Source organism: Equus caballus, chromosome 14, assembly GCF_041296265.1.
Source record: "Equus caballus isolate H_3958 breed thoroughbred chromosome 14, TB-T2T, whole genome shotgun sequence".
Taxonomy (NCBI): domain Eukaryota; kingdom Metazoa; phylum Chordata; class Mammalia; order Perissodactyla; family Equidae; genus Equus; species Equus caballus.
The window spans coordinates 74,204,566-74,229,407 of NC_091697.1; positions in this window are offsets into that span (position 1 = coordinate 74,204,566).

The following is a 24,842-nucleotide window of genomic DNA, read 5'->3' on the forward strand; positions in this document are numbered from 1 at the left end:
ATACAAAGAACTCTTAGAAATACGTAAAAAGACAATGAGTCTGAAAAAAAAAAAAAAGCCAAAGGATATGAACAGGTAATGCAATTCACAGAAGAGGAAACACAAACAGCCATAAATACACGAAAAGATTCTAATTCTAGTAATCAAGGAGCTTCAAACTCAAACAACAATTACCTGCTATCCCTGCCCCCCACATCAAATGGGTAAAACTTCAAGAGAATGGCAATAACTGTCACTGAGGGAGGAGGACTAAGCAGGCTTATACGCCGTTAGTAGAAGTGTGATTTAGATCAGTTCATTTAACATTAAATACACATGTGTCCTTCAACTCAGCAATTCTCCTTCTTAGCGTCTACCTAAGAGAAATACTATTACATGCGCAGAAAGATGCACAAACAAGAATATTCATGCATCACTGTTTAAATAAGGGAAAGTTAAAGCAGCATTAATTTCCATCAGTAATGCATCGTTAACAAACTCTGGTACATGGAGGCTAGGAGACACTCTGCATTCTATGGGACATGACCTCCAATAGGATAAATGTGAGCTCCTTAAGGACAGTGGCTTTATTACCTTATTCTCTTGCCCCTGGAACAATGCCTGCCATATAGAGGCACTGAAAATTTATTGAAAGAATTAAATCTATATGAATGTGCCTGTGCTGTACCTTGGGAGGCTGACATATATGGACAATACCACTCTCTTGCTCTCTAGCTTCCTGTTGGGTTCAGCCAATGAAGATCTCCCTCTTAGATCAGAGGGAGTATATTAGTCAGCTGGGGCTGCATAACAAAATACCACAGACTGGGCAGCTTAAACAACAGACATTTATTTCTCACAGTTCTGGAGGCTGGAAAGTCCAAGATTGAGGTCTGGAAGAGTTTGGTTTCTGGTGAGAACGCTTTTCATGGCTTACAGATGGCCACCTTCTCACTGTGTGCTCACCTGGTCTTTTCTCAGTGCATACATTTGAAGAAAGAAAGAGAAGGGCAAGGTCTTTCATGTCTCCTCCTATAGGGCACTGATCCCATCATGACAGCCCCACTCTCATCACTTCATCTAACCCTAATTACCTCCCATAGGCCCCATCTCCAAATACCATCACTTTGCGGGTTAGAGCTTCAACATCTGAATTTTGGGGATATGCAAACATTTAATCCTTAATAGAGAGGGAGGAGGAAGGGGGAAGGATTTTTATTTCCAAGCTCCCTCCACAGATCTCAGCCCTGCCAAGCAACCCATTCCACACCTCTCTCTATTTCTCTCTCTTTCTCTCTCTCTCTCTCTCGCTCCCCCATTGGCCCCCACACCCACTTCTTCCTCATCCCTTATAACTTCTCCCTCCCATCTGGTCCAGTGGTGGTAACAGTGCCCTCATTATACTAATCTCAGGGGACTACACTGTCTACTATGGTTTTCGTACCCTTTGGCCATAAAAGTTCCATTTTTAAAACTCTCCTCAAATTACTCAATTTGAGTTGAGCCGTTTGTTTTCTGTCAGGATTCTGACTGACATGATAGATTGACATGAATAGTTGTCTAGAGCATATTATTAATGAAGAATGCAAGTTTCAGACCAGAGCACAATGACATAATTAATGTAAATATATATATACAAAGCAAAACTAAGTATTTTATATATATGTGTGTGTGTGTATGCAAATACAGAGAAACATATGAAAGGATGCACACTAAATTGACAACAGTGATTACATCTGAGGAGAAAACAGAATGGCAAGATAAACAGGGAACAGGGTCAAGGGGAAATTTCAATTTATTCATATCATTAGAATTTTTAACAATTAGTATGCACTTATTTATTACATGCTTAATTAAAATACCTTAAAAAAAAAAGATATGAAGGAATAAAATGTTCATACTACATTTTTAAATGACAGGTACAAAGTATTTCTCTTAAATATGTACATCAAATAAAAGCAGAAGTTATCATTGGATAGTGATATTACATGTGATGTTTGCTTTTGTTTTCTCCTTTCTGTCTTCAAAATTTCCTGAACTGAAAATTGTAAGACTTTTGTAATTACGAAATGATTTACATCATGAATTGGACAAATTAAACTGAGAGGATTGGACTAGATGACCTCTAAAGTTGCTTCTAGGTCTAAGCTATGAACTCTCTGATATTTCACTCAAATTAAACACAAAATGATCAAAACAGAAGAAATCTACAAGGAAATGAGAGGTTTCAGCAAGTGATGGAAGGTCTGAGAAGAATAAATAATAATACGTATAAATATTCATGGAAAATATAGAGTAGGGCCATCTGCAGATATGAAAGACACCCAGTCGAGAGTCAGAGGGGGCTGGGGGAATATTCCACAGTCAGTTGGAGAACTGATAAAGACCAGTAGGGATTCAAGTACTGGGGCCTGGTGGACATCACATGGAAAGGGCACGTGGATCAACTCAACCTCCTCCAGCAGAGTCAGGAGGGGAAGAAGAATTGGGAGAGTGTCCAAGGCCCATGTCTGGCTTATACATGGCTCAAAAGCAAATTGGTTGATCGTCCTCAGCCTAAAGTGTGTGTCAAAGCAAATGGGCAATGACAGCAACAGGCAAAGGAGGACTTTCCTTCAGCTGATGGAGAGTCTGTAAGACCATAATAAAAAACATTTGATTTTATGGAAAAGGTAATTGGGGAACCCACCGCTGTGTTCTGGGAACAGAGACACACCACAGCACACTAAAAAGAGATGATGCTGGTTCTCCCACACAAAAGGGAGTGAGCAGGGGGGTGGCAGCAGTCCACTGAAAGCTGATATAGGCCTTTGGCTGTAAGGAAGGGACAAAATGAGCCTGTGGCAATTACACCAAGAAGACTGATGGGCCTGACTGAAAGTAGAAGCAGAATTGTTATAACATGTAGGAAAAAACAACAGAAGAACTTAATTTCACTCATTTCTATTCCATGCTGTTCTGTTTACATTCCTGGCTTGCTATTCACTAATTACGTGACTTTGGGCAAGTTCCTTTATCTCTCATTCTTCAGATGACATATACTGTGTCTGGTACATGGTAGGTTCTCAATAAATATTAGCAGCTTTTCCCCACCTCTCATTCTTCCTTTTCCGTCTTATATTTATAGATTTATGCAAATACCAGATATATTTTTAGTGCTGCTTCCAACCCACTGAAATAAACTATGTTATGGAAAGTAATTTGTTTACAAAGCAGATCCATGAATCTGAATGCTAAAGAGGAATTCCTTCCCACGTATAAAAATAACTCGTCTCTGATTTATTAACAAATAACCTACTCACAGGCAAAATTGGAGGTTTACTTAAGTATGCAATGAATTTTTAACCATGCATACCTATTTTAAAACCCTACAGAAGACCATTGAGCAATTTTTGTAGGAAAAGGAAGCAGGAATGGAGATAAGAAAAAAGTCAGAGACTGGAAACTTATTAAGAATTATAATACAACAATCTGCCATTCTAGGTCATTCCAATTCTAACTCCATATGCAAGTGTCTGAGATTGAGTTCCCCAGAGGCTGACTCTGAGATGCAGATTCATGCGAAACTGACTTATTAAGAAGTATTCTGAGGAACAGACAGTAAGGGAGTGAGAAAGGGGACAGGGTAGGGAAGGAGGCCATGCAAGGGTGACATTTCAAGCCAAGGCTTGGAGAATGTAGCTTTAGCTCAATCCCACAGACGACCTCTGGAGATAGTTTAGGAGAGCAAGGGACACTGAGTATTTGTTACCTCACACCTGCCTGTCACTGGTTAAGGGCTGGCTCTGGGGGGACTAAATTCCCAGGCATTCCTGCTTTCCTTGCGCTAAGGCAAAACCGTCTCCAGCAGCCTGAGGGCAGCCCTTCCAGAGAGAAAACACCAAGGAAACAGTACCCAGGTAAGTGGAATTGACTCTGAGGGGATGTGGGCAGAGCACTGATAGTACATATGCGGGAGTTTGTGCATTTACTGATCTCTACCCGTACACCTGTCCTGGGATCTATTCCCAGGACCTTTCCTGCTAGAAATAGAACACACGCACTGGCATTTCTTAATAGTATAGATTTTGTTTCCATACATGAACACAAATCAATCAATATATTAATACAAACAGATTCAGTTGTAAATGGAAGCTAATCTTAACTCTCTGAGTGTTAGAAGAAATTCTACCTTCTTCTCTGTTACAGTCACATTTGCAAATCTTTAAAAGAAATCCTATTCAGGTGTTGTTCTGGAACTATTCTTACTCTATTCAGGAATATCAATCCCTTGAAAAGTAATATTTATTAGGCTATTATGATATTGGGTTTCTTTTATAAAAGAAATACATATTGAACACATGATGCAGCATAATACTCAAATAGAAGGATCTCCACAAAGTGGTGGTCCCTGTTGGTGTAAAGTTATCCATACGCATCATACCCTCCTCCTTGACTCTTGTTTCCAGTAGCCAACTTGACAATTGTGATCTGCAGTAGCAAAGAAAAGATAATCATATTAAGCTCTACTCAGAATTATCTGCTGCTGATTATAGTACAGAATCAACAGATTCTTGAGACAAAATAGGTCTCAGGTTGCTTCCCTACATGATTCATCTTTAACTCCACAAGGAAGTTGCAGCTTTGGTGTCCTTCAACTGCTATAGCACAGAAGAAGAAGAGAGACTGCCCATCCAAGGATGGCTTCCCTGTAATCCACAAGATTATCCCCCTTCCACTTTTACCCACATCCTCTAGTAAAGCATGCAGGATCGGCCATTTAAATTATACACTCTAATTTGTTACAATTCAGGGAACTCTCAGATATAAACTATGATTGGGCAGATCTGTCATTCCTTGATGGTTCACTCTTACTTCACTTCAATGCAAGAATTGTTTCTCTCTGCCCCTTGGATCCAGAGAAAGTTGAGTCTTTTTCATATGGGTCTCCTGCTAGGTTTTGGATGTATCTCGCCCCAAAAGCTCCTACTTCTGAAGGCTTATCATTCCTTTTCTGTTCTCACAGGCCTCCCAAATGCCACAGTTTTTTCACAACTCTGTACCCCATCTCTCATATGGGAGTCATCTACCCAGGTGCTCTATCCTTTCTCAGAATAATAACATCAGAACACTGAAACTGTTGACAATTCAATTACAATTTCATGACTCTGGACCTAAGCCAAATGGAAATTCTTAGTCAATCAAAAATCTGAATAAAATATATCCTTTAGATTATGGAAAAGGGATAGGATGGGAATTAAATGTTCCCGTGGACTAGAGAATAAAAGGAGGAGTAGAAAGTGAAAAAAGAAAATAGGTCAAGAAAAAAATGCAAAGGGAAAAAGATTGGAGAGAACGTAAAACAAATGGGCAACTGAAAATCAGAAGAGAATTATAGAAAGTAGTAATATTGAAGATCACTGCTCAGAAACTGATGGAAGATACTGGGTCGAGGCCAGGCAAAAGTCTCCCACGGCAGAGCAAGAATGTGGAGAAGGAGGCCAACCTTGGCTCTAAACTCCACCAGCCTCCTCCACCGCAATCCTTCGGTGCTGCCTCCCTCTGCCTTTCTAGTTTCCCATCTGTCAAGTACGCTCACGAATTCCTGGGACGGAATACCTTTGTCACTCTGTTGTGAGAATTTTAAGCATGGAAAGTGCTTTGATCTTGTTGAGGAAAATGTAATTTCAAAGCTGCATCATCATATTTGCCTGCAAGCAAGCAATCCATACACAGATGCTTTTAAAAATGTTTACATCAAGCCAGGTATCTACTGTGCTCTTTGTTGAAAAGACTTCCTTCTTTTTCCATTACTGTCATATAATTGGATTGTATTATATTAACTAAACATTATATTACGATAACTAAATTAATTCTTTTAAAGAGGTCAAAGTGACACTGAAAAAACGAAATAGAAGCTCAAGCTAGATTTTACTCCTCAGTATTTATCAAATAATTCAACCTCATTCAACAAATATCTGTTGATGTCTTCTATATTCCAAGGCACCATGAGGGTTATGAGGATAAAAAACAGACTCTGCCACAGACGTGGTTGTAGATGTACGTTCTATAAGCACCTATCAGCGCTTTTGTGAAGATTGCTGGAGACACCCTTCTCAACACACAGCCCTCTGTCAAATATTCAGCCCTCCACTGACACCTTCCAGAACCCATACTCTAATACCACCCACCGCCTTATGCACTCAGACACCCAGAAGATCTAGCTCTGCAAAGCATAGAGGGCATGAACCACTCCAATAAGTGGATTCCATTGTCATCAACACAATTCCAGGAATAAGTCTAAGATGACCACAAAAACTGAATAGTACCTCCCTCTAATGAACTGTTCAGAGAACTGATTTAATTAATTGGTATTTTTATCAGAGGAAGTAATACAATCAAACAGTTGAATAGTCAAATATACTGAAAGGCTCATAATGAGAAAGAAAATTCACTTCTTACTCCTCCCAAATGCCCACTTGACTGCCGGGGAACAAACACTTTCAATGGCTTTAAGTGTTTCCTCTAGAATTTGCCTTCCATATTCCTAAATAATATATATATTCAGCTTTTTATTCACTTAAAAATTTAAGATATTATCTATTGCCTTCCAAGTACTGTAGATGATGATTTAGCTCTCTTAAATTCCTACCATCTTTCCACAATCTTCCAAATACAGTAATATGACAACTTATGTATAAATCTGTAGTGGGCATTCATATTACTGGAATTAACTAAAAATATTTTACTACAGAGTTGTGTTATAGTATTATTTCATTTCCTTTACTACATAAATAATTTTATGTATTTTATAATTAAATTTGTAGTATGTTATAATTATATCATATTAAAATGTATATTATGCTAATTATATTATATAATCACAATAAAATCTAATATTGCATTATAAACATCAAAATTATGTTATTACATAATTTCATATATTATGTTTATATTTCATATTATAATTTTATATTTATATTATATTACATGTTATATTGTCATAAAATAAATATTAAATTTATTGTATTGTATGACTATTAAATCATATTATAATATGGTTTGATTTCTTTTGTTATATAAGTTTTCTGAGCACTGAGGATTACTCATGTTTTTGTTTGTCTATTCAACTATTGTTTCTTAGATTCCCTTACATACCAGGCTCTATTCTGAGCACTTGGGATATAGCTGTGAACAGACAGACAAAGATCCCTGACCTCTTGGCTCTGACATTCCAGTAGGACACAATAAACACAGTAAATAATTAAATTTAGAGGTTGGTAAATGGTATTAAAAAACCTATGTCCTTAGTTTTCTTTCTTTTTTTTTTTTTTTCAGGAAGATTAGCCCTGAGCTAGCTGCTGCCAATCCTCCTCTTTTTGCTGAGGAAGCCTGGCCCTGAGCTAACATCCGTGCCCATCTTCCTCTACTTTATATGTGGGACGTCTACCACAGCATGGCTTGCCAAGCGGTGGCATGTCCTCGCCTGGGATCTGAACAAGCAAACCCCAGGCTGCCAAAGCGGAATGTGTGCACTTAACCACTGAGCCACGGGGCCAGCCCCTGTCCTAGTTTTCTATGTATTATGCTTAATTTTTGTCCACATGCTCCACCATATCTGTCAAATGCCTACCAGTATTATTTTTCAAACGTCCAAACATTTCAGCTAATCTGATTTTAAAAGGGATCCCCCCATCAGCAAAGAGCTGGACATTTATTGAGGTACTCCCACATATCAATATATCCAATTTACCAAACAAGAAACTTCCCACCTCCTCCCCGGCTATAGGTGTCCTGAGAATCAGCCTGTCCTGAGAAGAGAAACTGGGAGCACCATACTCAGTACGGAGTCTTCTTTAACCCTATTGTATTCAACCATGAGCTTCAGCCCTCCATTATGTGAGTATCCCTTAAGCTGGAAATGCCAGCTCAGAGGCAACACTCTGTGAGGATGGGTGTCACCCTTTAGGATGTAATATACGCACTGAATCAGAGACCTCTATTCCCTGCTAAGAAGAACACGTGGATCCAGGAACCAGGGCATAGAAACAGAAATAGCCCACTTAGCATCATTCCCAATGTCCCACACAGGCATTCTGTGCTTCCTGTTTTCATAGATCTGGGCTCTGCCGAGTTAAAAGTCCTAGTCCACAAATGGGGGCACACTCTTGCCAGGGAACACAACAAAGTTCTCCTTAACTACAAGCTATGACTGCAACCTGGGCACTTTGAACTCCTAATGTCCACGGACCAAGAGACAAGAAGAGCAGTTACCACCGTGGCGAGCGTAATTGGCCCTGACTATCGGATGGAAGTGGAAACAAGGAGGAATATGTGTGAAATTCAGGTGACCCACTTGGGCATCTCTTGCTACTCCCTTGTCCAATTTTGACTGTAAATGGACAAGTGTAACAGCCCCAACTTGAGAGCAGCTCAGACGCCTCAGGAATGAGAGTTTGGATCATACCACCAAGTAAGGCACCAAGGCCAGCAGAGGTGATAGCTGAAAGCAAGAGAATTTAGAATGGATAGTGTAAGAGGAAAATGATAAGTACCAGATGCAACCCCAAGACCAACTATGGCAATGAGGGCAATAGTAGATCATCCTGATAACTTATTTTAAGTTTCCCCTCAGGAAAAGAGGCCACTGGAACCCTGAAGGATCTGTTCCCTGAACATGTGGATCCACAGGGCACAAGGTGTAGACTGTGGCAGCTGTGGAAGTGTGCCACTCAAATCTCTTTTCGAGAAAGAACTTGCTGTTCAGCTGCACGGACGCATTTGGGTGAGAGCCTCCAGCTGATAGCACCTTCAAGCTCTGCCTCAGCTTTTGAGGCAAGGGCATACTCTTTCCAGGCAGCCTGCAGCCAGTGACTAAGCATTTCTGCCCAATGTGGGGCTCTAGAGGGTAACCATTGCTCTGAGGCTCCACACTGATTTTGTCAGACCTACATTGTCGTCCGAGAGTTGCCTTCCCCAATCTTGCTTCCTCCCTTCTTTTTTCACAGATGTCAGATTGCATCCTACTCTGAAAACTTTCCCTGCCCAATTCTGCTTCATGCTTCTTTAATCTTTCAAAGGCAATACCTCAATCCAATACACTCTTGCACTCCTGCTCTATCTCAGTATCTGTTTCCTGGAGGATTCAATTGACACTTCACTTGAGTAGATTCTGAATGATTTGGGATACAGTGGATCCCATGGTCACATACCTCCAGCCATGCCTCTTTTTCCATAAGGTATGTAGCTTGGTCCTACATGAAGTTTTGCAGAATCCCATGTTGATGAGTCAAACATTCTCTAAGCCCTTGCATAGTGCTTCTGACTGAGGCCTTGAAGATGGAAAAGACAAACCCATAATCAGAACATTTATCTATCCCAGTCAAGACGAATTGTTGCCCTTTCCAGGGTAGAAGGGGTTCGATTTAACCAATTTTCCACCAAGTGCCCAGTTGCTCACCTTGAGGAATATTGCCATATCAGGAGCTCAGCATCAGGCTCTTGTTGATAGGTCAACCATTCACAAGCAGCTGGATAAGCCTACATGGAGAGACCCCATGCAAATGTGTCCATACATAGCTTTTCTATCTCCCAATAATTACTCCATTCAGAAGCCCATTGTATGAGCACTGGCATGGCTGAGAATAGTTGCTGGCTAACCCCAATTGGCTGAGTTGTTCTGTCCACTTGGTTAGTGACTCTTCCCCAGTAGATGCTTTCTGTTGTATACTAGCATGTAATACAAAGACACTCACACTTGTCTGTTCCCATATGTCCATCCACATGCCTCTACACAAAAATTCCTTGTCTCCTACCTCTCAGTCTTTCTTATTCCAGGCCCCTGACCATTCATCTAAGCTATCTGCAACTGTTTATAAATCCACCTATATCCCTACCTTAGGCCACTTCTTCTTCCACATAGAGGATGACTAAGTGAACTGCCCAAAGCTCTGCCCATAGGTAGTATTTCCTCACACCACTGTCTTTCAAAATTACCCCCAAATTGGGATGAGGTGCACCAGCAGTAAACTTTCACTTGTACCAGTGTACCAGGCCTACCCATCCATAAACAAAGCTCAGATTTTGCCACCTTCACCAGCTGATTGTAGGGGACCTCCCAGGAAGTCACAGGTGTGAGCTAAGGGAGAGACTTCATTGCAAATCTTCCACAGCCAGCCACAGCAGTTCTAGCATCTCTACCAATCATTTTTTCCAAGTTTCCTAGACCCATCCCAGCAGAATATTAGCAGCTATCTCCAGCACTCTTGCCAGGCTTTAAATCCTGTATCAAAGGAAAGTGTCTCATAGTTTTCAAAAATCTCCCTTATGCAGTTTTAAGTTCCAACTCCCTTAATCGAGTACCTCAGTATTCACTGCCTGGCACACTCTCCTGGTTTTTGACAGGTCCTTCAGCTCCTTTTGCATATAACACCTCCCTTCCATTAGCAAGCCTAGACTTTCCCCACTGGGTCATGCTGAGACTTGACCTTAGTCATTGGTCTAGTGGCTAGGAAGAGAAATGGGGGAAGATCCTGAGAGGGACAGTATTGTCCTGTAGGCACTTCTATCAAATGTGGCTCCTTTGTAGTAGTTAAGCAAGAAGGAGGACTATGTCTTTCAACAAGATGACCTACTACAGCTCCAAGAGTTCAAAGGAAACTGGGAATTCCAAGTACACAAGTATAGCTACCCAGTTATCTTCATCCCAAATCTCAGAGTCCTACTCCCTCCCTAATAGGGACCTCAGTCTATCATAGAAGACTTGCCTAGGTTGAGAATTCGGCTTTCTCCAAAGTTCTGTCACTCTGACAGTTCAGTCCTCTACCTGGTATTTAACTCTGTCATCCCTTTAAGTTCTGCCAGAAAAGCTCTCTTACTGTCACACTTTCATTTGAGCTGGTAATTAATTACCATGAGCATGAAGGGCATTCAGCAACAGGCATCCAGTTCAGTCCTCAGAACACTATTGCTCCTGAACCTCTCAAATGCCAGAGAGATCACACAAGCCAGTGCATCTGCTGCTACCTGTATCCCACCCCAGTGCACCACAAGTAAAAGCCTTAACAACTGCACTGCTGCTACATACCAGGGCCTATCAGTACCTCGTCTATCACCAGTGATAGGCACTCACTGCCAGCCACCTGGGAAGTGATGTAACTTCAGAATCCCCTAGAATCTGCCTCCCAGGACCCCTCTTCTGGTACCAACCATCATAGGTCAGATGCTCTAGAAGCAGAGTCTGAACCAGGGATTTAAATTCATGGGTAAAGGGGATGTGGGCAAGGCACCAAGTGTCCACCAAGTTCCTCATCCACTCAACGTTTCAGACACAAGCACTGTTTTCCCAGATTGAGACAGACTGGATTTGAAATATCTATTCCAAAATGAAGATATGGAAATGGGAGTCTTGCCCATCAGAAACTCAAAATATTATGCCCAATCGTAAAAAAAAATGTTATCATTTTCACTCCATGGACTTAGAATGAGAAATCCAGATGATGCTGCAAATTCAAAAAAGTTTAGCTATCATAGATCATCAACAAGGAATCAAGTCTAAAAAGAACAGGCATCAATAGTCAAGGAGAAGGTGGGAATCCAGGTTTCAGAAATTCCATTCCAACCAATCTACCAATTGTGTAAGAGAATGCAAATGATTAAAATAAATAAACTTTAAAATATGTAGGAATTCAAAAGAAAGCATGTCTTCTATTAACTTCACGTAAGGCTAAGCCTAAAACATCTCATAATTAATTATATCAGAAAACTAATGTACTTTATAATTCTAGAGAGAAAATGTGCAAAGATGTGCTTGCAAGACATTTTTAGCTCAAATTTCTCTGTTTGAATTCATAAAGCTCCCTTCTGGTTTCCAATCTGTCACAAGAAAAAGTACCTAATTGATTGCAATTCCAGAATCGGTGGAAAACAGAAACAATCCAAAGGCCAATAATAGAATTGAAATGCTTTTCTTTTTTACCAAAAACTAGGTTTGCATCCAAAGACATAGGCTTTGAAAAATGCATTATTTATTTAGCACTGAGAATAGGGAAGCCAGACTATGTTCAGGAGTTTTCTTGCTTTCTGTTATCAAAATGACATTCTCCTTTACAACCACACTTCCTCCCTAATAGGCTTGCTATTTCCATTTAAAATGTGTAACCCTTTTTCTTAGAGGGCAAAAGAGGAGTCACATAGTAGAGCATTCTGAGCCTTTCAATATGGAAATTATCCAAATAAGGTACAAATTCAGCACAGTTGTTTGCAAAAAAAAAAAAGGACCTTGAGCAAACATTGATATTTCTGCATTTCAGTTTGCTTCCAAAGATCAGAAATTTCCAGCATCAATAGGAGAAAAGGAGTAAAGCTTGCACAACTCCAGCATACTCCCAGGGTACCCACTATTATCAACATCTTGTCTGGTCATGTATTAAAAAAGAAACGTAGCAGTTGAGGTAAAAAGGGAACACAGATGGTTGTGAGGGAAAGTTTAGAATCTCAAAGAGTAAACAACAAATAGGAAGTCTTTCATGTTGACAAATTCTTTTCCAGAAAAAGGAACACCTAGAAATGGTCGAATTTCTACACTCCAAGCTCTGAAGCGAAAAATGTAATATGGAATACCTTGGCTATCAGTGTATATGAGTAGAGTTCATTCAAAAATATAAGGGAAAAACTTTTAAGAAGCCCAAGCCTAGAATCACAAGATTTAGAGCTGAAGGAGCCGGGCCGGCCCCGTGGCCGAGTGATTAAGTTCGCGCGCTCTGCTTCAGTGGCCCAGGGTTTTGCTGATTTGGATCCTGGGCGTGGACATGGCACCATTCATCAGGCCATGCTGAAGTGGTGTCCCACATAGCACAACCAGAAGGACCTACAACTAGCATATACAACTATGTACTGGGGGGCTTTGGGGAGAAGAAGAAGAAAAAAAAAAAGATTGGCAACAGATATTAACTCAGGTGCCAATCTTTAAAAAAAAGAATGGCAGTGAAAGGGGAGTTTAAGCCTTAAAAAAAAAAGAAAAAGAAAAAGAGCTGAAGGAGCTAGAAGATTATTCAACAGATGAGGAACTGGTTAGGTATTTAACTTGGACATTTCTATAATGTTCACAGGATAGTTATAGTTGTTCATTAATAAATTCCTTTGGATACTAAATGCCAGCAAAAATTAAAATTTCCTGGAGGCAGAGGAATTTTCAACCAAATATAAACCTTGACTACAATCCATAGGAATTGCTGGCTATCCTAGGAAATCCAGATCTGGGTTAAGTACATTCACCAATTCTTTCTCAAGAAATGCCAGTACAAGCAGTCTAGATGTCTGCTCTTGGCATTTCAGATCAGTGGAGAAAATAGCTGTCTATTAAATAAATGGTGTTGCAACAATTGGCTAAATTTTGGGAGAAAATTAAGGTAGATTTCTACTTCATAGCAATTATAAAAATAAAATACAGATCAATAAAAGAGCTAATTTTAAAATTAAGAATTATAAATAAATATAGGCAATTCTGTTGATATCTGTTGCTATATTTCAGCTGATACCTACATGATGAGAAGGCAGCACCCACATAAAGATCTAGAGAAAGAACATCTACAGAAGAAAAAACTAGTGCAAAAGCACTGATGCCAGAATAAGCTTGGCATGTTCAAGATCAAAGAAATACAATGTGGTTATAGTGAGGAGAGGAAGGAAGGAAGCAGAAGATGAGGTCCCAGAGCTAGGAAAGAACAGGATTATATGAGGCCTTCTAGGCCTTGTCAAGGAGATCGGAATTTATTCTCGGTGTAACAGAAGTTTTAGAGTGTTTTAAGCAAGGGTGACACGATCTGATTTATGCTTTAGAAAGACCAGTCAGGAAGACTGAAGGAGGAGTGAAGAGTAGAATCAAGGACTGTAGAAATAATGCAAAGAGATTATGGGGACTTTCACTAATAGGGAATAAAAGTAAGAAGGCAATCCAGGATGACTCCAAGGTAGCAGCCTAGAATGGATGGTGTGCCACTTATTTGGGGGAGGGGGCAACTTAAGAGGAGAGGAGTTAATAGTTCTATTTGGGGTATGTTACAACCCCAATGCTTATTATACATCCCATAGAAATTCCCAATGTCAGTTCAATATCTGAGCAAGGAGCCCAGGGAAGAGATTTGGGGCTGGAAATATAAATTTGAGGATTCACCAACATATAGATGTTATCTGAAGCCAAAGGGCTAGGTCAGATGAGGGAGGAAGAGAACATAGAAAAACAAAAGATCAGGACCAAAGACGGAGCCTGAAGGACTCTTATTTTCAGAGGTCTGGTGGAGGAGAGGAGAGGAGCTGGCAACAAGATTGCAAAGGAGGGTCCCAGAAGGGAGGGAAAAACCAGGCTTACCATGTCACTGAAGCCTAAAGAAGAAAGCATTTCAAGGAGGGAGTCATCAACCATGTCAACTGCTGTTGAGAGGTCAAGTGGGACAAAGAGAGAGAATTGGCAATTGACTCTGACACGGTATAAATCACTGGTGACCTTGATAAGTGTGATAAGAGCTGCTTCACTAGAGTGATTTGGATAAAAGCTCCATTCCAATGAGTTAAGCAGAGAAGGAAAATGAGAATGAGACAGCAAGTATAAGCAACTCTTTCAAGTAATTTCACTATGAAGCAGAAATGAAAATGGGGCAGTAGCTGGAGGAGGGCAACAGTCCTTAGGATGTTTGCTAATGCATGATAATAAGGCATTTTATATGCTATTGCAAATTATTTTTAAAAATCTGCTAATTAACATTTATTCAGCATTTACACTGTGCCGTGCACTGGCCCACATACTTTCTTGTATTGCTCATTTAATTATCAAAAGTATCGTAATTTTAGAGATAAAGTTACCGAGGCACAGAGAAGTCAATGAATTTGCCCAAAGTCACACTGTCAATAAGATGCAGAGCCATGATTTGAAAACTGGCAATGCGAGCTCTTTACTGCTGCAGCAGAAGATGCAAGAAAGAAAGCAAATAATTGTATAAAAGTAGTCCCTGAGAAGGTGAGAGGGTGGGATCCAGGAGACAGCAGAGGGATCAGTCTTAGAAACAAAAGAAGATGGAAAACAGAGTATATGGACACAAACACAGGTAGTTAGAATTCATGGTGGGAATAGGTATTGCATCTAATTGCATCTTATTATTTGTATAATTAAAAGATAACTTTAAAATATTATTAAGGCTTTCCCTTTCCATAGGGGAGAAAACGTGTAACCAAGCAAGTGGTTTGTGTAAGTACTCAGAATGCAGCCTGGAACATAGTGGGGACTTTGTAGGGTTAGCTTCTCTTAAGCTCGATAGTGTCACCTAATGCTCTTAAGAAGCATGTACAAGACATATTGGGGACTTAAAAGAGAGAGTGGTCAGTTCGACTGGGAGAGAAGCTAGATCAGAAAGGTCTTTAAGACAGGATTCTTGAGTCCACACTTGAGACAACTTTTGAAAAATGAGCAGGTGTAGTTAAGGCAAGTGGATGGGGTGGAGGATGGCAAAGAGCATTACAGAGAGAGGGAAAACATGAGCATCAGGGCCTCCAGAAGGATCGAACCAGCTATCAAACTAAAGGATCCACAAATAATGCCTTATGGCTGAAATATCTTTCAAAGAGGGTCAATGCAAGAAAGGGTTGGAGAGATAAACAGGAAGGCCCAGGTATAAAAAGGAGCTTGTGTACTATACAAGAGCCTTCTAATCAGATCTGCAATTGAGAAAGATTACTTTGGTTATAAAATGGGGGTGGGGAGGGGGTGCAAAACTGGAGACAGGAAGACCAATTACTAACGTCATAGAAATAAAAGGATCTGACATCATAAGGTAGCTGTAAGAGAAGATAAAAATGAAGACGAATTAAACAGAAAAATATGGCATGTGCAGTATTAAACAGAAGGAAGTAAATGAGAGGATAAGGATCAATGAAACATAAAAGAAAAACTAAAAGTACTTCATAAATGAGTAAATATAAGTTCCCCTGAAAAAGAGCCTCTGCCAAAAACAAAAACAAAAAGTATATGGAGAGTTTAAAAAAGAGAAGAAGAAAACAGAAATAAAAAAAGGTGGGTTAGTTACAGCCAACCTAAGAGAAATATAATGAGAAGGGATCATCTACTTCTTACAAAGTTTTGGTCACAGAAGCAAAGCATTTGGAAGGAAATCAAGTGGCCCTTGGGTTTTTAGAGGTTATGACCAAGGAACAGCTGGGTAGGTGCCAAAGATGGACGCCTAGAGCACCAGCCACACCCTTTCTCAAATACGAAAATACAAGAAATTGGAAGTAGAAGCTCATAGACAAGTAGGTAACTTGTGAGACTGGCCAGAGGGAGGTCCCAGGGGGAAACTGCCAATGTGTTAGAGAAATTCTGGGGCACCATAGCTCTGTCAATTTTCTAAAGGATTCCAACCCAGTCCATGTAGATAACAAACCATATCCACAATGCCAGGCTTAGTGTATTAGTGGGTTTCACTGCATGGAAGAAAACAAAGATGGGAAAAGAAGAACATTGGTGCCCCTGGTGCCTTGAATGGGTTGGCCAGAGATTGAGGTAGTCTGAGCAGCCTGGGTCAGAAGAAGAGTAAGGGATCAATGGTATCATTGGCAGAACTGAAGAGGGGGAGAGAGATTTGAAAGAGTTATGGAGACAGAATCTACAAGATTTTATGACTAAATGGATTTGTTGTATGAGAGAGAGAGAGGAGTCAAAGCTGATACCCCTATTTCCAGCTTGGAGGACTTGATGGCCAACAACCAAATGAGAGCAGACTGAATTCAGTTTGGATACATTGAGGCTGAGAGGCTGGTGAGGTTTCAGTGAAAAGTGTGGACCAGGAGCTCAGGAGAAGGTTTGGACTGAGAAAGTGGTTTCTAGCCATCAGGACATAAGTGGTGTTAAACCATGCAGAGACTGCCTGGATCCAGTCATACACCAAGAGCAGACAGAGGAAGAAGATCCAGCAAAGGGACCAGGAGACATCAGTCCAAGAGGTAGAAAGAGTACTGGGGAGGACTCGATTTCAAGGAGACTAATTAACCAATAACGTCAGGGTCAAAGCTGGTTTGGTATTTTAGTTTTTATTTAGTCAATGAACAGAAATTATTTTAATAAATACACCACTGTTCACTTAACACAGTTGATACAAAGCAGGCATGACAAACATTTCTGATAGGAACACAAGCACATCTTGCTATAACAGTAGCATGACCTTCACGGGAGAGCAACTTTTAGAGACAAACCCTTTCCCCGAACTCTCTTCTCTTGCAATTTTCTCCCTTGAACAATTTTGAATCATTAAGAGGCACAGCTTCTAATTAACCTAGTAATAGCTCCTAATTACTGTGTGTACTCAAGTCGAGACTTGGAAATCTCTCTAGATAGCACAGTCATGAGACTGTGAGAAAAATTTGGTTAAATACAATATGATTTTTATTAAAAATTGATACCTTCCTTCTCTAAGATTAAAAAATAATAATAAAGACCCTCCTCATATATACTCCTTCTCCATCACCAAATTTCACTGCTTTTCGAGGGAAGTGAAGTGGCGAAGAAACATTAAGGACCCACGGGAAAAGCTAATTAATAAGTTAACCATTGACCAATTGCTCTTGGGAAAAAAAATTCTGTGCATTGAGTAACTAGAAAGAGAAGCACCATGTTTCTTTCTACTTTTAATAAGCTGAGATGCCCCGTTTAGGTACTGAAGACCCTGAAGTATATGCTCTCATTTTCTATAATTAAACCAGATTTAAAAGAAGAGGGAATTTTTTTTACTCCAATTGACATGATATTTAGACCACGGATGTTTGTTTCCACAGTTTCATATGATCTCTAAAGAGGGAAGCTCAAAATATTCTTCTCCCCCACCTTATAAAGGGTTTTCAAGGTGATAATTTCTGATACCACAATTTTGTAACTTTTGAGAAATATTAGGCTACCTAGGACATAAGTTCTCCAACTCTTCCCCAATCCCCTCCTAAACATTCCTGAGGGATGTGACCCACTCCCATCTGTGAAAGAGTACATATAGAACCAATTCCCAAAGTGCACACAGCATGCACATGAACAGAAGAGATAAGTGTTTCATTTGCCCCTCTCTTTTCTCCCCACTGCTAGGCACATGTGGGACACAATTTCCTGAGAAGAATAGAGAGTGGTTAAAAGTGCTCCTGAAAGCTTTTTGGTTCAGCCATCTTTTCTCCATTAGGAAAGTGCTCTCTGACATTCATCCAAGTCATTGGGGAACAGGGACAACTCACATCTCATTATCATTTTTCTTCTGCTTCCATGCATACTTTGAACCAAGAGCTTGCTGAGGAAACCAGACATGAAGGCAAACCAAACACAAATAGTGTAAATATCTTTGTTTCTTCCAGGCCACATGATTTCATTCCTGAATGAGTCTCACATTTCATCAAAACCAGAGACTCTTTAAAAGGAGGCAAGATATTATAAATCACTACAAAGTAAACACCATTTTCGCAACTTAGCAGCATAAACAATGTAATACATATAAATAAGACAAAAACATTCCATGATATAAATCCTATTACTGGCAGAACAGACAGGCACAACCTTGAAAGCATCCTTGGGAGCCGCAGTATAACTGGATCTGACAGCCTGCACACAGCATTTACATGCTGTGAAATCGTACATTCGATTCCTGAGGAATTATGAATAAATGCTAAATAAAACCATTTCTCTGCTGATTTGAGCCCAAAATGGGGGAGCGGGGGCCTTTAAATTGAACTGACAATGTACTCACCTTGGAATGAGAGTTATTCACCCTTTCTTTTGCTCAGAGAGAAGAACAAGAGTGGCAGGCAGCAGAGAAAAGCGGAGTGTGGCTATCAAGATGACTGTGAGTTGTTGGGGAAATATGAAAGGATAATATCTCTTCATTAATCTAAAATCCTTTCCTGCGGAGGCCTGGAAATCAAAGTGGGCAAATGCAGTCAGTTTGCTTGGAAGCCACAGTTTAGTCTCCAGATCTACAGATTCTGGTTCTGGTATTGCAACTCCCTATGGACCAACATTTCCACTCCTCTCAGAAGAGGAACTCGTCCTTCAGCTCTCCTGCTTCTCTTCTCCCCACTCCCGCCTTCTCCCTCACAATTCAATAAACCACACCTTTACTGAGGACATACTATATGCTGAAAAGTACATATCCTAGCCAACCTGACGACTCCACAGACAGACATTCCTACAGTAGGATCGACTGGGATTACTCCAATTCCCTAGCCTCGATGGAATTCAAGCTCTGAAAGAGAATCAGAGGAGAATGTAGTAGTGTTCATTCATGCTAAAAATGAGGTTTGCGTATGTGCTTAGGTATTCACATATGTGCCCAGAAATATATATGTACACAAATACACAGAAACACATAGAAATAACCACAATTATGGCTTACCATCTCCTTTACCTAGAGGACTACGTAATGTGCAGCCGCCTCCACTCAGGTACCATTTCAAAACACGTTTTGCTTTTTTGTGACATCTTTTTCCTGTCTACATTACCCTTGATGCTCATCTTACTCCGATTTCATCTCTACAGAAACGTTGAGGAAGAAATAACATTTTGTAATATACTGCAATTTATCCCACATTGGAGCCATGAAATTGCAGTTTCCCATGGGTAATTTATAACTAACCTAAGAAGCATCTCTAACTTTGGAGGACCAGGGACTAGAAATATCTCAAAACACTAAGCCATCAGTGTTACTCGTTGTCTGCTAGCAGGCTTTGCTAATTCAACCAAGACTACTTTTACAAAGGGTTATTAGTGACTTTAAGGATTTCACTAAACACTAAACTGTTGTACTCTGCTCATTTCAGTTGAATCTTCTAAATGTCCAGGTTTTCCTCATAGAAAATGATCTCATTGATCTGTCAAGGATTAATTATCCCAAGTGCTAAAGACCGTTATCAGACCAAGGCTCATTTTGCTTTGGCCTTCATTCCATCAAGCTTTGAAAAATGACTGAAATTTTAAAGGACAAACTTCCCAGGCGGGCAATGTGAAAAGACAGTAGACTGAAGATCTGTCCTTCCAGCTCCCCTCATACTCAACAAACTGTAGAAATGTCTCTCTGTGATGTTTCCAAGACTGTTGTCTGCTGCACAGGAAAAATATTAGTGTTGCCTTAAGCAGGCCAGCCTCACGCTGATTGCCATCCTAAAGGGCAGAAATTATAGCAAGCTTCCTGCCAGGTGTCCTGATAGATGGATAATTATGCCACACACACACTATGAAACCCCAACTGTACACATGTGCACGCAACCACACACATCCAGCCACATACAACCCTCAGGCATAAACACTGCCCAGAGAGCTCATTTCTAACCACACCGTGGGCTGCCGGCTTATTTAGCCTTAGCTCCACAGGATTTCAAAAGCCATTCGGTTTGGCTGCTTTTCCATCAAATGGGAAGAAAACTGCTTAACCTAAGACTTTAAGCTTTAAATCCTCATATTCCTTCTCTATGAGAGAGAGAAGTGAGAACTCGGTCCTGTTTGGTTTTACTATATTGCTAAATTACCCATAAAATGCTGATTTTTCTTTTTTAAAAGGATAGATTAAGAAAAAGCTTCTAAAGAAAATAAAACCAAGCAATCGGGGAGAATCTCCCTAGTAACTCGTGGGTGTTTTCGATGGACAGGGGAATTCACAGCAGGGAGCAGAAGAGCCTGAACTGCTCAAAATGCAGGATTAATCCGCTCAGGCTGCGAGGAGAAGCCCTGGGGAAGCGCGGGGCTTTTCCACCCGCTGCACGAGTACCGAGCAGGAGGCTCCCGCCCCTTTCGTTACCGCCCTCCGGTTTTCGTCCTGATGTCTCCTAATTTTCCAACAGCTTAGACGTTTAAAAACAATTGTGTCCTTTGAAACACTTGAAGCACCAACAGGTGAATATAATTAGTTCGACCTTAATGAGGTGGGGTAAGGAGGGGTGTTCTTTAATCCTTCTTTCTGTTAAAAAAAACAACGGCTTTCCTGAGCAGAAATAAAGTAAAAATGGAAATCTGTGGATACTCTGGTTACCTGGCAACCCAAACCCATGGGCTGCATCTGCTCGCATCCTAATATCCTCCAGCACGAAAGATGCAGGCAGAAGGGATTCCCTTCGTGTGCAGCCTCTGTACTCTCGTCCATTCATTCATCCCCAATTATTTGGCTTCCAAGTCAGTAGGGCAGAGTTCTGCAGGCTCTAATACTCGTCTCTGCAGAGGTGGAAGCTTCCGCTAGGGAATTTACCATAACGCCTTTCAAAATAAACCAGCGTTTTGCAAACCCCCTGGGAAAACTGTTAAAAGGTAAAAACGAGGAGGGGGCTCCTGGCGGAGCATTGCTCATGGCTGCCCGGCAGTTCCTTCCCGCTGCTCTGGGATATCTGCAGTGTCATGCCTATTTCATCTAAACCTCACGGCCTGAGGCTTCTCACTCAGGGAATTGCCTGTCACACTGCAGATTCATCTATAAATAATCAGCCCAAATTGGCTACTGCCTGGAGTAACAGTAAAAGAGAAATAACTGCCGCATTCCACACCTTCCGTCCAGCTTCTTGGAGGCTCCAGCCCCACCCCGACCCCAGGAGGAGCCCCTGCCAGTTATTTTTAGTTCCTTCCACTACCTGAACTAGAAATAATATTCTAGGGTGGTTTTTGTTGTTGCTGTTTTGACTTTGGGAGTTAAAGAAATAATTCAGAGAGTATTCGAGAGCCACATGCTGAATTCCAGACTCTAAAATTTTTTAAATTAACGTTTTTTACTCTTGTTGGAAGAAAAATGCTGCGTTATTCTTATGGTGATTCTGTTCATCCTCAACTAATCAAAACAGGTTTTTCAGCTCTGTGTCTTTTAAAAACTTAGTTCTCCCAGGGCCTTGCCCATTGTACTGTTACTTTAAATTTCCATTAGTGGCTTTAAAATTTTAGTGAAAATGATCTGACTTTTTCCTATTTGTGAGGATCTTTATTGAAAAGTTTCATGAAGGGTGGGGAATTTAACCATAGGTATTACAATATAGAAAGAAAAGTTATTTGCCTATAAACTTTATTCATTCACCATAAAAGATTGGGAAACTAGCGTGAGTGACACTATGCCAAAAAAAAACTATGCTGAAGTACAAAGATAAACACAACACAATCTCTGTTCTCAGAGAACTTAAATTCTAAAAAGAAACATGTTATGTATATGCTTTACTGCAATACAAGAAAAATATGCTAAGGACCTAAAGAGACATAAGCAATGTGCTATGAGAACCTTTTAGGATACAGTTATTTCCATCTGTGGTGATGGAAGAAGCGGAGAAGGTTTCAGGGAGAAAACGGCATTTGGTCCAGGCCAATGGACATGTAGAATTTTGCTAGAGAAGGAAAGGGCGATCAAGATGGAGGAAATAGAGTGACCAAAGGCATAAGGGGCAGGAAGGTGCAAGTAACATCCAGGAATTGGTCAATCATCCAGTTCAGTCTATGCACAGGATACGGGATTGTCAATTTCAAATGTGGAATGTCAATCAATCTATAACAATGCCTTCCACAATTCATCCCCTCATTCATTCCACAAACACTTACCAGGTACCCACTCTTCTTGGCAGAGACTTGAGAGGATTTTTAAACAATAGTAAACAAGGGCTTCTGCAATAATTTCTGGCAAGGCCTTTCACCAGAGTTGATCAGAAATCACCATGCCTGGTTTAGGATTACAATAATATCACTGCTGATGTTGCTGAAAACATTCTGTGTTTAACGTGGCATTCATGAAGAAGTTTCATCATTCCAAGGGAGCAACAAGACAGCTTATTGGAAGAAACTGGTTCAAAGCCCAAAGCATCAAAGCAGAAAGCATTCGTGCCATTAAGGCATCCCAACGACGTGCAATTATACCTCCCAAAGTACTTACTGCAGAAGCAGCTGGTGTTTAAAAGGGTAAAGCCTGGCTGTTTCATTTGCAACTAGCCATCATATCAATTTACTTAAAAGCTAGACCCACACATTTCATCTGAAGGAAAAATATAATACCCTCAAACAATATTTTTCAACTTTAGAGATAAAAGAGAGAGAAAAACATTTGCTGGGTCCCCCTCATGGGGTTAATGGAAGGATAAAATGAGGCAATATATGAGAAGTAATCTGTAACCTGCAATGCAGTAAACAAATATTAACTCATTTTTACCACAAAAGTCAGTCTTTGCTTGGAGTCACTGCCACTACAGGCCTCTCACTGAAAATGGCCCAGCATGCACAAGAGGGCACGCCTTGTCTTCAGCCAAGTTGGAAGGCTGTCATGAGTTATTCCTTGGATCTCAGAAGAGGGTTGAGGACTGTATTGGTCACCAATCTGTCCAGGTAAGCAGTGGCAACTGCAGCAGCTGTGAAACTGAGACAAAAGCTTTGAGAAGCTGCAAACATTTGTTAGTTGCTAGGGAGCTTCATCAAGATGTATCCTTGCCACTAATATTGAGATCACGTAGCCTATAATATGAAAAATTAATCCAAGTTAGGATAGAGCTGCAAAAGGTGCTTCCATCTAAGCGGCTTGAAAACAGGCTTGTCATTAGAGGTATTAGCTTTGGTTTAGAACACTCTCACATTCATATTTTGGCTATACTATCTGAGCCATCAAATGAAGCAAGGACATTAGGTCAGCGTAACTCATTACATCATCATAATTGCTGAAACTGAGTTACCTAATATTTTTCTAAACCATCTTTGCTGGTCAAAGGTTATTAGTTAAAGACAGACAGATAAAAACCAACAGTTATTAACTGCTTGCTCTGTGCCAAGCACTTTCGTTGGTATTTACACATTAATTATCTCATGTCACATCTAAAAGACAGATGTACACCAAAGGGCGTATGATTAAGTGTAATGCTTCTGTTTCTTTTTAGTTGTCATAAATATAAATCTCTGGCTGGGACCAGCCCAACGTCCCTTGACCTCCTTTCCCCCAGCATTTTCCAGGACATTTAGGGGTCGTCTGTTGAGAGACTAGGGCGGAACTGAGGATGAGGCAGAGCTGCAGAGATTTGAGACTGCTTCTCTGGGGGAGTCAATAAGGAGAATCAGCAAAAATGATTAGTGAGAGCAAGTAGAAGGATTCACAGCAAACTGATCAGCATAACATCATGGCTTCTTCCAAGATGAGAAGAATAAAAGACAGCATCAGGATTCTCATGCCTTCTTCTTTGAAATGAACATATTAAATAGCATTCTAATTAAAAGGGCTACTATTCACTGTGATACATTCTCCAAATCCACATGGATGGGCACAAAGTTTAAATTCACTTCATGAAAGAGCTTGATTTTTCTTGAACAATCCATGTCAATGGGATTCCATGAGTTGGCGTTATTAGAATAAGGAGGTAGACCTCCTTGTTTGTAGATCTGGACAAATAGGTCTGAGGATGGTTCTCATTATTATTAACTAATTGCTCTCTTTCATTCTTACCAATGAAAGACTTCCTTTTTCATCTTCAAGCCCATGCTAAAGTCTCAACTCCACTATGATGACCTCCTCCAAAAGTCATAAAGACCAAAAACTGTGTGATGATATCCCCAAACCACACTCCCTTCCCAAAATCAATATCCCCCTCCCTTCACTGTTTCACACATGCTTTCATAAGGAAACTGACTGTTTGCTTCCTGGGTCTGTGTGTTGGGGATATTCAGGAAAGACATTTCATTGAAAGCACACATTCCAGGACTTGTGAAATCATTAATCAAAACCCACAATCTGATTAGTAAGTGTAATTCATAGAATGCTACTATCATAACAAGGTATTTCTTTATTATTTGAACATATTAAATATTTAGCCTAATTAGAGAACACATTGGAGGAAATTTCCTAAGTATTAGCAAAATGGCTTTTCTAAAACTGAAGGTT